Consider the following 10,917-nt stretch of genomic DNA (forward strand, 5'->3'; position numbering starts at 1 on the left):
AACTAAATTTAGATTCACATCGAATCATTTCTGTCGTTAGTTGTCAACACGAAAGTACGGTTGATATTCAAATGCATTTGTTTTTTTCTTTACGGGATATTGTTTTAGTATGTTGATGCTGCATTAACAAATATAAGTGTATATGAAGTGAAAACACCAAAAATAAACAACGGTTGCGAAAGACACCTATAAACTGTTAGATGCCCATACTATCCTTTAACAAGTTCTTGTTTTTAAAATTTAGTAATAGTATACGTAGTAAATTGTTTAGCTATTTTTAACCTGAATTAAAATTGATGAATGATTTCTGTATGGGCAAAAGTAATACACATATTTATTAAAATAATTTATTTCAAATCCACTACCAAACAACAGCCATGAAAATACACGATCACTTCAAAACGTTAAAATGTCGCCAACCCACACAAATGTAGTGAGTATTACAATACATAATAATTATACACAATTTAACAGCAACATTAAACCGTTATTAACGTTATACAAAATGTATGTTTTCTGATCTAGAGTATATTTTGATTAACATTATATTGATACTTCAGTCATCATGTACCATCATCATTCCTAGTTTTCGTTGAATTCAAACACCAACAGAGTGTTCATCACATAGTAATTCATTTAAAATCTTTCTTTACATGATTTCAAATATGATCATTATTTTTTTAATATGTAAAGTGCATGGTTACAAGTGCAAATACTGGTAAAACACAAACTACTTAATAGAAATGGATAGTAAAAAACAAAATTCGTTCAAAAAAAGCAATTGGTTATGTATGTTAAAATATGTCCCTAATCAAACTGTCAAGATGATATGCGAAATACATTTCCTTGTAATTAAACTCATTTGTTTTGTTATTTCTCAATACATTTACTTAAAAGCATTCATGTGTAACAAAGATACACTTAAACGATTACATACTACAACAGCATCAAGAGTGTTTCAAAATCCACTATTCTAATATGTACGATCCTATTCGATGGTATATCAACTTGAACCGCGTGGAAGATTCCAGTCTGTTTCTCGTCAAAATTAACAAACCACTTTGTTTACAAATAATGCGTGTGTTATACGGAGTTTAATAAGAGTGAATAGTAATAGCAGAAAAGCATGTGTATCCATTGTGACCACTTTATAAACTCTAGCATTTATTTATATACGTTTGCATACAGGATGTATATGTTTTATTCAAAGTATAATGAATATGCATATGTTGTGAAAAACTAAGTGAACAGGAAAATCAAGAGTGTATATTAAGTGCATAAAACTGTGCCAGTAAAGCAAAATGAAAATCACGCAACTCTTTTACAACCGGAACGATCGAATCGAGCAAAAACTACATGGCACTATTTCCAGTGTTATTATATAGATGCTCATCAGTTACAACTATAGTAATGGTAATAGTGTAAACCTCAGCTGTGGCTCACGTCTGTGGCTGATATATAAAATGAGGATCCTTTATCACCAACAGGAAGTCTCCTTCTTTTGGTTGCAAAGTCTAAATACTGATAGAATTCGGAATTTTGCCGGGGTCCAGCCAGTCAAACGGGACGTCCCTGACCTTATTCCGTTCAGAGATTGTTTCACTCGCCAGCTTCAGCTCTTTGCGGAATGCGTTGACGACTTCAAAGGCTTTCGGGTCATTTATGTAATTCACTTCGAAGTTTCCAAGTGCCATGGTTGAACGTTCGCTGAGAATGTTCACGATCACCATGACGTCCAGGTGTCGGCTGCGATCGATCGCCTGCATGATGTCCTTCTCGGAACGTTCTGTTTTGTTGCTTGGAGGTTTCCCCAGTAGCAGCGATGGATAATTCAAGGGGAAGGCGTATTCGTCATACTGCTTGAAGTTCGCCGCCGCATGCCCCACACTGCACGTGTAGATGATGCTCGTGACGACCTGAATCAGCTGGTCACGTGATGTAAATTTCCCACCTTCACCTGGAACACCAGGAACACCAAGTCCGCCTTGCTCTATTGGTGTGTCAAGCTCCCGTCTCCAAATCTGTATCTCCATGTCCTTGCTCAATATGTCATCAGATGGGTAATAGAGGTTGACGTAGGATGTGACGTATTTCAAAATGGCGTTGAAAGTTAGAAGTGCGTCATCACGGAATGGGTAATGAGGAACAACGACATGGTCATATACGCCACGGGCCTTCAGATCTTCCGAGAGAGTTCCTTCAACATTCATTCTCCGTTTCGGCCGATAACGCTTGATCAGCTCAGCAACACCATTAGTACCAATCGTAATCATGCGGTCGAAAATTGCTCCCTCTTTTAGAAGTTCACCAACGGCACGTTCGTTGATGGCAATAAGGTACAGAAAATGAGGCGCAAGAAGTTTGAAAACAGGATGTGACTGCGATAGGTGCCTTTGTACTGCAATCACAAACCCCTCCATGACGATGTGCGTGAATCCAAGATGTGTGTTCGCCTGATGCACGCAGGCGTCCGCGTTATTGAACCACATCTTGGCGAGAATCCACGTGTATTTGGGGTCAGAAGGCAGGAAGACGGGTTGTCATCTGCTTTGTCTTGGAACAGCTGTATGGCGATGGGAACAATTTTGCAATCGTCTCGTCTGTAAAACAACGCGATTGGACTGCAGACTACGGTGTTATTGATAGATTTGACTCCCTCGAGGATTTTGTGATTGATGATAAACAGACGTTTACGCTGCAAAGCTGATTCGAGCGTGTCCGACCCTAAGAAGGGTTTCAGCATGGTCGGTGTCACCGCAAGTTTCTTGGGTATTTTCTTGCACAGACTGATCACGGTGTTGTTCGTGCCAGCGAAGCGCTGCATTCCGAACTTGACATCGTCGTTCCATCTAGCTTTAGAAAATGTACAATTCGTCACTTATAGTCATACGCATTATGGACGACATGTGGTCTTTTTAATATGCAATTAAACTAGTATGTAAATAAAATAGGTACAGTTCACTGAAAACCGAAGACTGTCACCCGTTGTCAAACACTTGCGGAATAATTGCAAGTTATTCATAATAGGTATCTAGTTTCATTTGTATATTGATAAAAATATGTCAGCAAACCTTAAGATCTCAAAATGTGTGTTTTGACAACAGTTTACTGCAGAGAGCATCAACTTATCAGTAATTAGGAGCTAGCTACCTTGAACAGTCAGAAGGTTCAGGAAACAATGAATCCATTTCCGTGAAGACATTCTTCAAATCGCCCATTGTCTTCCAGCTTTTCGTAAACAGCTTTTTGAATACGTTAGTTGCTTGAAGCTCAACTGCCGTTTTAAGGATATTCCAAATATATTCAAATGAAAACTTTTCATCGTCTGGAAGAACCATGACCTGACAAGGAAAACCGTCAGTCCTTTGAGTGTACTGGTACAGTTGGCGCTTCTCCTGAAGTTCCATCTGTCTTCGTTCTGCAAGCAAGATGGTGTTCCAAACGTTCGATCAAATGGTTTATGTTTGCAAGAATACTAGTGTAATGCGTCTTAAGTTATAAATTTGTACAATATGCGTTAGTTTTGAGGCGAGTTGAGGTTTCGTTTTCAGTGAGTCGTTTATAACATAGTTCGTCTGCTTCATAGGCGAGTACGAAGGAAACAATTAATACCTACCCGGGCGATTAGCTTTAAGTACACATACTATTCATATTCGAAAGATCTTAACATGTAATGATATTGCGCTCTTCAATTTATTATATAAATGCAAATATAAAAAACATGAAAATTAAATATGTAAGAGGTGAATATTGCATAATAAAATAATCAAAAAATACGTCCTCTGGCTTTACTCCTTTATTAACTTTTCGGCATACGCCTTTATCAAAGTATCGACAATATGTGCTATCTACATTTTTATGGGATTATTTGTCTTCTATCATTAGTATTATAATACAATAATAATTATATTAATAGTGTATGTTAAATACTAGTGTCTACCGTAATCAGACCACGAAGAAAAATATTTGGAATAATGTCCACTAATTATTTTTTATATTTCACCACTAAGCATTAAATGAATTATGTAATGTATGAACGTGTTTACATGTTTGTAATATTAAAGGGTAAGTGTTTTGATATTGTTTCGGAAGTTACAAGAAATATCTTTTAAAAGCGATATACCGCGTTGATGTTAATTGGTTTTTGTTGTATACTTGTCATCGCAAGAACGAAATTAAAACATAAAAATCTAATAATCTCAGAAAAGCTATTTTGACAACGTCGAACAAATTATGTAAGTATTTTTAAACATTAATGTCTCTGTCAATCAAAGAAACGTTCCATAGGAGAACCTTCTTTATTCGATTTAAGACAATACAATCATTGAACACAAAACTCCTTTAAATGGTCATGTCATTCCCATCTAAAACAATCAAATTTATAACAATTGTTTAGCTTAAGTGAAACCACTTTGATGAGTTTATCAGAGAGACAAACCTTTATCTGGTTCATGTTGAGGAAGACTGGTGTCATAGGGGAAAAACTTGTAGCGGTGGTTAGACTTGATCCAGCGGAAAATCGAGAACACAGTCTGTCACGCTGTAGACAAGTTTTTCACGGTGATTGTGTCAATATACCAGTTTGATCCAATGCCGGAATCGTCTCTCCACAGTTCCAAACTGGTAACGGTCTCGAACTGAATAAAGAGTGTCGAACTTTGAGATTATGCTAGGCTTATTGTAAAAGTTTAGTTCCCAATGTAATATAAACGCATTTTAGAAGAAGAAACACAATACCCAATACAATTGATTTTCACTGAGCTCTCGAACGGATGAGATTTTGTAAGAAACATGGACGAAGGATTACAGATAACCACTGACTTGAACAAAACTCGCTCATTGGCATGTATTAAATTATATAAATTAAAATGACCACGCAAAAAATAAATAATTAAGGGACGCTTTTGTTAAGAAAAACAATATTTATTGAAATTGAGGATGTAAAAGATAACAATTCATCTTCTTAAAAACGTGTCCAGACTCAATGGAACAATGGAAGTGTATCAAGGCTTAAGTGAAGCATGGAACCTATGATAAAAGCAGTGTGCACGTTTTCTGCGATAAAAATTAAATCAGTGGGTCTTGTTTGATTAGCCTTTTTCATGTTTATATTTGTTTCGCTTAATAATTGTTAGGAAATATCCGAATAAGTTTTCTTTTATCACCTACAAAACATTAGTTTCTGCGTTCTCCTCTTATAATTGTCTGTCCGTTTTTAAAGGTTCCATCTTTGACCAATCGTATGACTTTAAAGTACATAATTCGTTTAATAAAATATTAAATATATTATAGAATGATATTTCTTGTCTGAATGATTGCGTCTAAGAAATGTCTAAATAAGCTCGCAAAAGGTGCAATAATTGACACAACTCATTAACTTGTTTACTAAATTATGGTATGACATATTATCTCCTCGACGTTAGTGTACGTATTTTGACGTCTTAACAAGTGCCTTTGCCCAGCTGAGTAAGGTTGGACTTTTCTTCCACTAACCCGATTGACAATTATCTTTTGTTGCCTATCCTAAACATTTTTTTTTAGAGATTTCGAACATTTTTGCTAAATTTGATCATATTCAAAACATTAACGTTTACATTTATGTATAAAGAAAGCTATGTTAAAAACAAAGGTTAATGATTCCTTTCATTGAATATTTTCATTAAAGTAGAAATTGTCTTTTTAATAGTTAACACAAAATTTAGGGGAAACTAACAACTGTGTTGTTTTGCCTAAAACGCCATGTATTGCATTTTCGCGTCTACTCCATATCACGGATAATTTTGCATCATGATAAATGCGTTTAAATTATTTTATTATTCATGTTTAATTTCTTTTGCGCACATGTGTTCAAGTAGCGCTTGGCTATCATATGAAATATGTTTGTTAATTGTACGTCATGTAACGCTCGACTCGTCAAATTAATAGCAAACCTTAATTTAATGTCCTTGCTGAAAAGCAAAACAAGCTGTAGTTAAGTAAAATATAAATAAATGTGTCAAAATTGTACCTGTTGTTTTCCAAACTTAAATACGTCAGTTTGTCCCCGTTCAAAGTCGTTGCAAAATAAATTATCAAGTTTAGTTTCCTTGGAGCTTTCTCCGTTGCAATGCAGAATAGCAGACACATTCGCACTGGTACCTGCGCCCCGTTTGTCCCCAGTCTTCACGGAGATTTCAAAATCCATTGCTTAAATTCAGTAAAAACGCCAGTTGTAAAACGTTATTCGTAGGGCGAATCGTCTGCTTGTCCCGCGTTTTCTCTCACTTAAATACCCGTGTACAACTAGCCTAGTTAGGTGCGCCTATAGTCACCAACTTTTTAACAATTTACTGTCTACAAAATACGGTGTTGCGTTAATGCCAACATTTTGTTTTCGGTATACCTCTTAATAACAAGGGCAAGAACGCAAGAACGCGAAATCAAGAAGGCATCTTGGTAATGGTCGCGATAATGATTTTCATTTAATCTAATATAATCAAGTTATTGATGACACATAAAATGTTAATTATACTTCAGTCTCAATCATTTTGTAGAAAAGAAAGTATTTTTTACATGGTTTACAAAGCTTTATATGTGCTTTTTACCTAAGTGCATCATAACTGCACATGATTTTATTTGTCTGTCGGTTGTACTAATATTAATTATATGTAAATAAATTCGTGTGTTTTTCGGCGACGTACTTGCTAGTTTATCTTTGTATCGCAATTTGTTTCATATATATTCAAAGACACTTGAAAGCGCGAAGATCCATGGCTTCATGTAGTCTGAAATAAATGCAAAATCGTGATCAAATCATAAGCGAAAGTGTTTTTATAGAGTTATTGTGAAAGGAAAATGAAGTTTGTGAAGAATGTGAAATTGCTGCAAGAGTTTGTTAACTATGTATGTGAGTGTATGTGAGAGCTGTATTAGATTTCTTCATGTGAAAGCTTTTTTTAAATAATGTCATAGTATATATGTATACTGATTTAAATACGGCACACTTCTATATTTTGCACAACACGTAAACAATAATACTGTGCTATGTGACGTTCAAAGTAAACATATAGACAATTAAATAATTTGTTGAAACACTTAATGTATCAAAAACAATATATATGCTATTAATATATGGTGTACTAAGTTAAAAGAAAATACATATATAGTTATGGTTATGTAATACATCTATCACGTCTGCCTTTGGTTAATCAACACCCATTTTAATTACGGATTCTAAGTTTCAGTGTGATTATTTAAATAACCGGATATGGACCATCAATGGTATGTTTCTTTTCTTCTATAAAAAAAGAAAGATGTTATTTTCGAATTCAGTTGACCGACAATAGGTTTAAGTGGGTATTCGTTATTATTTGTTTCAGGATATTACATCAAACTGTATGCAGAAAACAGGCAACTATGGGTCCCATATTGAATCCATGTTGGTTCCATGTGGGATGTATAAGGTTTTGACCCAATGGGCATGCCGATATTGGCTTCATACGGGTATGCCCAAATACAATCCATAGGGAGCCCATATTGAAGCACTGTTAATAAAAATTAATTAAAAATGTATTTTGTATTTTACTTTGTTGTTTGTGCTCGTATATATAGACGGCGTGGCGGCGAACGGAAGACACATTTCGAAATTATGGCAAAATGACTCATAATCCAAAACTCAACCACCATGTGCCTCAGCAGTGGCAAATCCTGAAATATGTTGTTTGTAGGCAATATGCCGGAAAGCTCAAAATCGATTAAATATCGACAGCCTATATATGACCTATATATTCAGATATTATGACCAAAAAAAACTTTGGGGAGCATCACCCGTCTCCGACGGTTTCTTGTCCTTATTTGACTATAGAGAAACCTTGTAAACACACTAGAAGTCACAATTTTTGCCCAATCATCATGAAAGTTGGTCAAAACATTGGTTTTATTGATTTCTTGGACGAGTTTGAAAATGGTCCAGATCGGTGAAAAAACATGGCCGCCAGTGGACGGGGCATTTTTCTCTATATGTATATAGTGAAAACATGTGAACACTCTAGAAGTCACATTTTTGGCCCAATTTTCATGACATTTTGTCAGAACATTTGTTTCCTTGATATGAGAGTTGAGTTCGAAAATAGTTCCGGTCCGTTGAAAGACATCGTTGCCAGGGGGAAGGACAGTTTTTCGTATATTTATATAGTAAAAAGGCTTGTTAACAATCATGAATTAAGGTCATGTAACATGCGAGACAACTCTTCTAAATATTGCATTTAAGTTTACAGTAGTTACTCCCCTTTGACTATTAATGTTTTCATAATAATACAGTGTATTTTCTAGATGGCACATTTCTTTTCCGATCTGAAACTTAGTCAGAAGCTTTCTCCCAATGATATATCGGTCGAGTTTGAAACTGGGTCATGCCGGGTCAAAAACTAGGTCAAAAAAAAAGAAAAACCTTGTAAACACTGTAGAAGTCACATTTCATGCCCAAACTTCATGAAACTTTGTCAAAATGTTTGTCTTAATGATATGTTGGTTGAGTTTAAAAGTGGTTCTGGTCTGTTGGTTGAGTTCAAAAGTGGTTCTGGTCTGTTGAAAAACATGGCCGCCAGTGGGCGGGGCAGTTTTCCACATTTGGCTATAGAGATATCTTGAAAACACTCTGGAGGCCACATTTTTTGTCCGATCTTCATGAAACTTGGTCAGAAGATTTGTCCCAATGATATCTCGATGGAGCTGGAAACTGGTTCATGCTGGGTCAAAAACTAGGTCACTAGGTCAAAAAAAACAACCTTGTAAACACTGTAGAAGTCACATTTCATGCCCAATCTTCATGTAACTTTGTCAAAATGTTTGTCTTAATGATATGTTGGTTGTGTTCAAAAGTGGTTCTGGTCCGTTGAAAAACATGGCCGCCATGGGCAGTTTTTATGCTCCCCCCAAAAATGTGTGGGGGAGCATATAGTCGCCGCTTCGTCTGTCTGTCCGTGTGTCCGTCCGTGTGTCCGTCCTTGTGTCCGTCCGTGCACAATTTTTGTCCGGGCTATTTCTCAGCAACTAATGACCGGAATTCAATGAAACTTTATGGGAAGCTTCACTACCAAGAGGAGATGTGCATATTATCAGCGGGTTCTGGTCGGATGATTTTTCACAGAGTTATGGCCCTTTGAAATTTTCCATTAACTGTACATATAGTGCAATTCTTGTCCGGGCTATTTCTCAGCAAATTATGACCAGAATTCAATGAAACTTTATGGGAAGCTTCGCTACCAAGAGGAGATGTGCATATTATCAGCGGGTTTTGGTTGGATGATTTTTCACAGAGTTATGGCCCTTTGAAATTTTCCATTAACTGTACATATAGTGCAATTCTTGTCCGGGCTATTTCTCAGCAACTAATGACCAGAATTCAATGAAACTTTATGGGAAGCTTCACTACCAACAGGAGATGTGCATATTATCAGCGGGTTTTGGTTGGATGATTTTTCACAGAGTTATGGTCCTTTGAAATTTTATTTAAAAACAATCTTGCCCCTCCAACTACTGTGCCCTCAAGACGTTTCCTTTTATTCGTCAATATGGTTGCCAGTATCAACATCCAATTGGGCTGCCCATATAGGACACATATTATACCCAATGTCTTGCTTTCTGGAATAGTTACGGCTACGTCGAAAGGACAAGTACCTTTTTCTTGGGGTATATTTATCATTTTGGCGTTTTGTCGTGTTTGTTTCTTTAAAATTTATAAACACACTATAACGAGAAATCAGAGGCGCAAAACGGCATACCATATTCCGAATAACGAGCGATTTATGTTTTGTGTTGTTTTTCTAGTAGGAACAAATATGTGGTGTTGGCACAAGGACATGCTTAAACGACAAATACCTTTACGTGTAGTTTCGGCAGGTATATTTGTCGTCCCAGTGTGTTGCCATCAGTGCCGGATTAGCAACGTGGAAGCCCATAGGCAGTAAAGCTTTTAGGGCCCACTCGGTGGTGTTGTTTTTTATTTTTGTACTATATATGGATTTTCGTTATAAAAAAGTAATTCTGAAATGAAGTACAGTCAAATATGTGTGTATATTTAATAATTTGTCCGATATATAAATATGATGTTTACAAGCGAATGTTTATTCCTTTCACACCGCGAGAATACCTTTAAAATTTCTTTTGTCGCGGTCCCATGGGGCCCCTAGGAATTCGGTTACTCTGCCTTATGGGTTATCCGGGACTGGTTGCCATTCTGGTGCCCTTTGAACTCCCCAAACACACCAAAACGATATTGCAGAAATCTTGCACCTTAGTAACAGCATACTTAAAATGCTTTTTAGTGGTCAGAAAATGTCCAGGTTATATTTGGCTTTTTTATTTATGTACTATTGTTCAACGTATTCAAGGACAATCCTATAATAATTTATTCACGTTATGTTATTTTCAGGAGTTCAGTTATGGATGAAAAAACATGACACATGATAAACGCAATATTGTGCTTTTAAAATAGATTGAAAAGTGTGCATAACTTATAAATATGTTTTATGGACATAGCTTGCCAAAGTGGACCTGATAATTGTGTACACGCTTGAATTATGTCGTATTTTTATAATCGGCTTTGTTCGGCCACGTGTTTCACGAGATAAATGACAACACAACAGTACGTTAGCGGGCAATTATTTTATCTATTTAAAATGAAACATGTACGAAAGCTTTTTTATCTATCATAGCGGTACTGTAATATATATGTTCATGCATACATTAGGTCAGTGTCAGGTTCTTGGTTTACTACATCATACAGCTCAGGTTCTTGGCTAACTTTATCATACATCTCAGGTTCTTGGCTAACTTCATCATACATCTCAGGTTTTTTGCTAACTTCATAATACATCTCAGGTTCTTAGCTAACTTCATCATACATCTCAGGTTATTGGCTTACTTCATCATACATCG

General features: G+C 36.0%; 1 pseudogene; it reads right to left on the reverse strand.

Annotated features, from left to right (window-relative positions):
• Positions 1 to 777: 777 nt before the first annotated feature.
• On the reverse strand, positions 778 to 4,595 carry LOC127868062 (polyunsaturated fatty acid 5-lipoxygenase-like; annotated as a pseudogene).
• Between the last annotated feature and the right edge of the window lie 6,322 nt (positions 4,596 to 10,917).

The sequence above is a fragment of the Dreissena polymorpha genome, chromosome 1, assembly GCF_020536995.1.
Source record: "Dreissena polymorpha isolate Duluth1 chromosome 1, UMN_Dpol_1.0, whole genome shotgun sequence".
In the NCBI taxonomy this organism is placed as follows: domain Eukaryota; kingdom Metazoa; phylum Mollusca; class Bivalvia; order Myida; family Dreissenidae; genus Dreissena; species Dreissena polymorpha.